The 7,685-nt window shown below is 50.6% G+C and overlaps 1 long non-coding RNA gene across 3 annotated transcripts in view; it reads right to left on the reverse strand.

Moving 5' to 3' along the window:
* LOC130302305 (uncharacterized) overlaps window positions 1-384 on the reverse strand; it is a 1,461-nt gene extending 1,077 nt beyond the window's left edge. Inside the window, exon 1 of one of the 3 annotated variants that reach the window (XR_008852585.1) lies at window positions 370-384. This is a non-coding gene — a long non-coding RNA (uncharacterized LOC130302305). The other 2 variants (XR_008852586.1, XR_008852584.1) reach the window with 2 other exon arrangements.
* Between the last annotated feature and the right edge of the window lie 7,301 nt (window positions 385-7,685).

A 7,685-nucleotide genomic window follows, 5' to 3' on the forward strand; every position in this document is an offset into this window, starting at 1 on the left:
CTCCGGTAGGCTCAATGAGCAGCGCTGGCCGCCGGGACGTCTGACGAGTGACGTCCCTGACGTTGCGGTCTGGAGCGAAGGATGTCACTAGTCATACGTCCCAGCAGCCATTGATTTAAAGTGGTCGTGGCTCCTGCTGCCAGTTCAAGATCAGACACCATGGCCCTAGATTGACATACTGCAACACTGATCCCCTGTGGCTGCCCACCTGTTGCAAAACTACAACTCTCAGCCTTCGGCTGTCAGGGCATGCTGGGAGTTGTAGCTTTGCAATAGCTAGACAGACGTCTGTCGAAAGGGGGGAAAAAGCACCAGAAATAAAGCAATGTGGGCTTTGAAAAACACCATTTATATGTTGTTTTTAATTACAGCCTAATCCTAGGAACAAACACAATTCTTGTTTGATGTTTTGTTTTTGTAAAAAATAAAAAAAACATCAAAATCTTCCCCCTCATGTCTTTTCTCAGCTATCTTTGTGTTATTTTTGCTAAAAGCACTGGGGGGGGGGGGGGGGTCTTGGAGATTTATCAAAACCAGGGAAGAGGGAAAGTGGACCAGTTGCCCATAGCAACCAATCAGGTAGTTTCTTTCATTTTTTAAAAGGCCTCTGATTGGTTGCTATGGGCAACTGGTCCACTTGACCTCTGCACAGGTTTTCATACATCTGTCCCAATGTGTATTATTATCATCATCATCATCATCATCATCATCATCATCATTATTATTATTATTATTATTATAGGAAGTGTTTTTTCTTTGGTGTTTTTTTCCCCTCTGGCTTTTCTCATTACAAGTCATGTGATTCTTTCATCATTTGACTGAAGGATTTCTATAAAAAAAAATTGTGAGAAAATACCCCCCCCCCCCCCCCCCCCCAAAAAAAAAAAAAAAAAACATGCTCTCGGCATCCCACAGATTTGATAGCCTAAAAACACCATAAAAGGATGAAGAAACCCCCATTAGTGTCTGGCGTTTCATATTACCCTATTGATTCCAACCTAACATGTGCCCGCAGCGAGCATGGTGTTTTTTATGACAAACACGCCAAGTGTAATCCCAGCTGAAATGAATGTTTTCACAATAGGTGTGAACAGGCTGCAGGCTGTGCTAGATATATTTGCATAGTTGCGGCATACAGCACGTGCAGCATTTATGTGGCGGCTTTCCGCTGGCATATATGGCTTTCTGTGCTGGTGAATGCAGCGGGCACTTACTGGTGGTTTTTTCCTAGCTGCACAGTTTTGCACCACAACCACTCCGGCTGGGACCAGGCTGACCGATCTAATGACCAAGATGCCGCAGTGAACGGCTTTCTTTCTGTGAAAGTTCTGGCGAACTACAATGCTCAGAAGAGGAGGAGCGCCATTGAGCTTTTGGAAAGAGAATTATTTTGGAATGGTCTGGGCCATGTGCGTTTACAAAGCCCCCCGTGGTGCCAGAACAGTGAACCTCCCCCCCCACATGTGACCCCATTATGGAAACTACACCCCTCACAGAATTTAATAAGGGGTGCAGTGAGTATTTACACCCCACAGATCTTTGGAACAGTGGGCTGTGCAAATGAAAAATTTTATTTTTCTTATTTTTACGGACCACTGTTCCAAAAATCTGTCAGACACATGTGGGGCGTAAATTCTCAATGTACCCCTTATTACTTTAAGTGAGGGGTGTAGTTTTAAAAATGGGGTCACATATGTCGGGGGTCCATTGTTCTGGCACTATGGGGGCTTTGTAAACACATGTGGCCTTCAATTCCGGACAAATTTTCTCTACAAAATCCCAATGGCACTCCTTCTTTTCTGAGCATTGTAGTTCACCCGCAGAGCACTTTAAATTCACATATGGGGTATTTTCTTACTCAGAAGAGATGGGGTTACAAATTTGGGGGGGCTTTTTTCCTATTTTCCCTTGTGAAAATGAAAAATTTAGGGTAACACCAGCATTTTAGCGAAAAAAAATATATTTTTTCATTTTCCCATCCAACTTTAATGAAAATTCGTCAAACACCTGTGGGGTGTTCAGGCTCATTATACCCCTTGTCACGTTCGGTGAGGGGTGTAGTTTCCAAAATGGGGCCACATGTGGGTATTTTTTATTTTTTTGCGTTTGTCAGAACCGCTGTACAATCAGCCACCCCTGTGCAAATCACCAATTTAGGCCTCAAATGTACATGGTGCGCTCTCATTCCTGAGCCTTGTTGTGAGCCCGCAGAGCATTTTATGCTCACATCTGGGGTATTTACGTACTCAGGAGAAATTGCGTTACAAATTTTGGCGGTCTGTTTTTTCCTTTTACCGCTTGTGGAAATAAAAAGTATGGGGCAACACCAGCATGTTAGTGTAAAAATTTTTATTTTTTTACACTAACAGGCTGGTGTAGCCCCCAACTTTTTCTTTTCACAAGCGGTAAAAGGAAAAAAAGACCCGCAAAATTTGTAGTGCAATTTCTCCCGAGTACGGAGATACCCCATATGTGGCCCTAAACTGTTTCCTTGAAATACGACAGGGCTCCGAAGTGAGAGAGCGCCATGCACATTTGAGGACTAAATTAGGGATTGCACAGGGGTGGACATAGGGGTATTCTACGCCAGTGATTCCCAAACAGGGTGCCTCCAGCTGTTGCTAAACTCCCAGCATGCCTGGACAGTCAGTGGCTGTCCAGAAATGCTGGGAGTTGTTGTTTTGCAACAGCTGGAGCAGTGGGGTAACAATAAATTTGGAGGCCCCCCTGCAAGATTTTTTGAGGAGGCCCCTAAGCTCCACCTCCACAAGGTATTCCACACCCATGCCAATATACCCCACCCATCACAAATTACTCCGCCCATACTGATATGTACTGCCATAGGCATTTTCTATGGACTTATGAAAACCATCTGTAGGTAATTCTTACATTTGTTTTTGCCCCCGAGCAGCAGCGAAGCGGCACACAATTCTCGGTAAGGGGCCCACGAGCGGCAGCGCAATGCAGCGCCAGCGGCACACACAGGGCCATCTTTAATTTTGATTGGACCTTGGGCAAGCAATTTTTTTGGGGCCCCCCGATCCCCCACCTCCATCCCACACACACTCGGGATCAGTAATGTAATGTATGTACACAGTGACCACACAAGCAGAATAGTGAGTACAGCTCTGGAGAGAGGTTGTGTTCTGCTGAGCTCCTGAGACTTCCACAGAAGCAGTGATTTCCTTCCGCCCCTCCCCAGGTGTGTGGCATACACCTGGGTAGGTTCTCCCAGGGGATCTGGAGCTTCATCTTACACTCCCCGTATCTGGCCGGCGGGGGGTGCCAAGGAAAATGCCACGGCCAATAATCAGGACGGAATTAGGAGAACAACCAGGGCTCACAGTAATGTGGTGCCCCCTCCCCCGTCCTCAGCTGGGAGCTGCAAAGCCTCCAGCAAAAGCCCTGCAAGGAAAAGAAGCTCTTCCAGGCAGAGGAGTGCAGTGAAGGCAGCCGTCTCTGGATCCTCACAACCCCAGCAATGGGGGGTAAAGGGGAACAGAGAATCCCTGGCGACCTTTGGATCAAGAATCCAGGTGAAGATGGCTGAATATGAACAGCTTGGAAAGCAGCTTCGTGGCCTTAGAGAAGATCTAAAGTTTGCCATCTATCAAGCGGATCAGGCACCTAAGGCAAAGAGATCAGCATTCAACACCAAGGTGAGGTCTCTGAGGAAAGAGGTGGAGGAGCTTATGAGGAGGAGATCGGACATTGTGGAGGGTGCTGGGTTTCTTGGTGAGAAGCTAATTCATGAAGAGAGATTCTCCAGCATGAGGGCCTCCAGAGGTTGTGAAAGTCAGCAAGATGAGGATTGCCGCAGTGAGGAGGAGGAGATGGAGGAAGGTGATGGAGGTGAGGAGGGCAATGTGAGTGAGGGGGATATGGACACTGTATGTGCCACCATTGCTACCCCTGAACCCCCACTTACCCTGAGTGCAGACTATATAAACCCGGCTCAGGTGGCCTTACCTCTCTCCAGTGAGGAGGATGATGGCAGTGACTGCGGTGAAGGCAGCGGCTTGGCAGACGGGGGTCTCCTGCGGGCGATTGTAATGCAGGAGTCACCCACCCGTCTAGAAAATTTTTCTTTTGGAGACGATTTGGGCCCAGAAGAGAAGAGGAGGAATAAAAAAAAGGGCAAGAAAAGAAAGAAAACTGAGGGACAAGTGAAGTTTGTCTTTTCTCCTTTCCAGCAGTCTGGGTCGGCTGAAAAGTCGGTTCAGGGTGCTGGGTCCCCCAACCTGCCAGACCCCGTTTCTGTAGTGGAGCGGGGCCAGCATGGGGGATACAGTAGTGCACCCAAAATGGCCGTGGGTGCTATAGAAAAAAAAGGGCACCCTCCTGTGAGGGGGGAGGGTGTCCAGTCACCAGAAAATGGCGGCAGATTCACCCGTTCGGTTGAAGTGGGCGGTACAGGTCTTGGCGCTGCAGGGCACTCTCCTGTGAGGGGGGGAGTGTCCGGGCACCAGACCTTGTTGGTTCAGGGGGCGGTCCCCTAGGTGACGCGGTTGGTACCGGTTCTGGCGCCAGGGGGCACTCCGCTGTAAAGGGGGAGGTTCCCTGTGCGTCGGCTGTAGCAGGTGTAGCGGGAGTGAGTCCGGAGGGACAGTCATTTTGCGAGGGGGCGCGGCCACCTATGTCACAGGAGGAGCGTGTGTCTGCACCCCAAGAGACGGGAAGAAAGAACTATGCAGCGCCAATTCTGAAACCGGCAGCCATTAAACATGCAAAAGACCCAGCCAGCCCAGTCTGTAACACACCAAGGGAGAGTGTACGCAAGAGTGAAAGTGAGAACAAAAATGGTAATGTGCAAAATGTGAATTATGGTGGTGTGCATGGGAGGAGTTGTGGTAGCAGTGTGGATGAGGGGGGAACTTGTGGAGTGCAAGAGAGGGGTGCAAGAGAGGGGTGCAAGTGGAGTGAAAGAGAGGGGTGCAAGTGGGTACAAGAGAGGGGTGCAAGAGAGGGGTGCAAGTGGAGTGCAGGAGAGGGGTGCAAGTGGAGTGCAGGAGAGGGGTGCTAGTGAAATGCAGGTGAGGAGCGGTAGTGGAATGGCACAGAGAGGTGTTATGGCTGATGTTTCTGTCAAGAATAAGGGTCCTGGTTTGGTTTCTGGTTCGACTGCCCCCCCCGGTAGTAGCTGCTTCTCCCAGAAGCTATGCCAGCGTCACTGCCGGGGGATCCCCATCTCCATCTGGCTCTGGGGGTCACTTGCAACAGCGCCTCCTGGAGGCTCTATGTAGGGGAGACAGGTCGATCCAGGTAGAGGGGAGGGGTGAGGTTGACCTGTCTTTTTGGATAGAAAGACACGGCTTAGGCGCCTTCCGAGAACAAAACGGGGAGGTGGTCTGGTCCCTCCCGACATCCGGGCAGGAAAGTGGCCGTAGGAATGTGGTCCGTTTGGTGTGGAGGGGCGAAGATGCGTGTCCGCATTGGGGAAGCGTGGTTGAGCTCCTCCTCCGGATTGAATTCAGGGCAAGTGACATCTTTGCCCTGATCCACCCCTACGGTACTTCCGAGTTTGACATCAGCTTCGCTCGGCCAGAGGGTTTGGAACTTTTCTGGTCGAACTATGAGGTGGTGAAAAGCGAGCCCGGCTGGCGGGATTTCGCCGTAAAGGCGATATCCTGTCAGAATTTGGTCAAGAAAGTGACCGTTTGGACACGTAACGAGTCACTCTCTTGCTATGATATCATGACCTGGCTCAGCCGATATGGGCATGTGACGGACATGCCAAAAAAGAACTTTGACGAACATGGGATCTGGTCTGGGGCCTGGACGTTTTCCGTCAAACTGAAGCGTTCGGGGAGCACTGTTGCCCACATCCCATCAGCTGCTTTTCTTGGGAGAGACAGAATCCAAGTTTTCTACCAGGGGCATCCCAAGGTCTGTCACAGGTGTGGCAGCCCCACCCACTTTAGCGCAGCCTGTACCGTGAAGGTCTGTGCACTGTGCGGTGGGGTAGGTCATCTTGCCGCATCCTGTAGGCAGATCCGGTGTCATCTGTGTGGTGTCTTAGGACACCCTTTCAGCCGTTGTCCTAGCGCCTTTGCCCGTGCGACGGTCACCTTGGCTGGAGACAGCAGTAATGTTGCCTCAGCTGGGGAGGGCACGAGTGCGGGTGAAGGTGCAACAGGGTCAGTGAAGAGGAAAAGTCCAGCCAAGCTGAGGCGGGAGGCTAATCGGAGAAGGAGCAGGGAACTGGAGAGTTCCCATGTGGCAGGGGTAGCTTCTGGCCCTGCTCCAGAGGATAGTCCTGAAACTGCTGAGGCCCTGGAGGAGAATGTGCTGGATGAGGAAATGAGGAGAATCTGTAGAGAAGAGGGCAGCAAGGCCGATCTTTCTGATTCCTCCCACTATGAAAGTGTGGATGAGGAGGGTGAAGAGAGGCCAAAAAAGAAGGGCAATAAAGGGGGAAAGAAGAGGTCGGAGCCCTCTAGTCCCCGTGCTACGGACCAGGTCCCAAGTGGAAGCTTACCTGCCCCCCCCCCCCCTCTGATTGATCTGTCTAATCGGTACTCTGTCCTTGAAGACATCTCCTCCCCTTTCTTGGAGGGGGGGGGGTCGAGGATGGGGTGCCTGAAGTGGGGGAGCCTCCAGGGGGAACTGGGCCCTGTCCTGATGGGGCAATTTTCTCAGGGGATGGGGCCAAACCGGAGCCAGGTGGAGATGGGGATTCAAAAATGGACCTGTCAGAATCAAAAAACGGTCCAAAGAGAAGGAAGCCTCCTCGTCTGGGGATGAGGGGGTGAATAAAAAGCAGAAATGAGGGTGTTAGGGTCGTCTAACTCAATCACCCATGATGGCGGCACTCACCCCATTGACGCTGGCATCTATTAACTGTGCCAGCATAAAGTCTGATACGGCTAGATTCGCAGCTTTTGATTTTCTCGGCCGTGTTGATGCCGACATTTTATTTTTACAAGAGACCAGGTTGTCAGATCTAGCCTCCCTGGTAAAAGCCAGGAGAGAGTGGAGGCGCGGGCCCTCCCACTGGTCTCTTGCGGCTGAGCCGTATAGTGGGGTGGCGGTCCTTTTTACCGCTCCTGTTGAATGCAGACGGGTTATTGAGTTAGAAATGGGGAGGTGCCTGATCTTAGATGTCCTCATGAAGGGGCAAGAGCTCCGGCTTATTAACATCTACACCCCGCAAACCAAGTGGGACCGTAAAGATCTCTTTATGAGGATTAAGCCCTTTCTTTTTACAAGCCGACAGGTGATCTTTGGAGGGGATTTCAATACTGTCACGAGATCCCAAGATAGGAGAGGCTCCAATGATCGGTTGGCTTATGATAGCATAGCTCTCAATAGTATAGTTAGGGAAGCTCTCCTAGAGGATGCCCACATCCGGAGCCCCTCAGGCCACGCGGGTTTCACCTATCATCGAGCTAGCTGCAGGTCTAGAATGACAGGTTTTATTTGAAGGAGGAAGCCGTCTCTTCCGCAGTGTCCGTGGTTGAGGTGGAGTTCTCCGATCACTGTATGATTTTGTTTTCCTTGAATGTTTCAGAGATCCCCCGGATGGGTAAAGGTTATTGGAAGCTGAATTCGTCCCTCCTGGAGGAAGCGGAGGTAAGACAGTCCTTTGAGGATTTTCTTCAGAGTCAGGTACCTTTACTGGACCTTTGTAGTAGTAAGTCAGAGTGGTGGGAGATATTCAAGAAGAGGGTTGCGGGGTTCTTCCG

This window comes from Hyla sarda, unplaced genomic scaffold (genome assembly GCF_029499605.1).
Source record: "Hyla sarda isolate aHylSar1 unplaced genomic scaffold, aHylSar1.hap1 scaffold_1160, whole genome shotgun sequence".
In the NCBI taxonomy this organism is placed as follows: Eukaryota; Metazoa; Chordata; class Amphibia; order Anura; family Hylidae; genus Hyla; species Hyla sarda.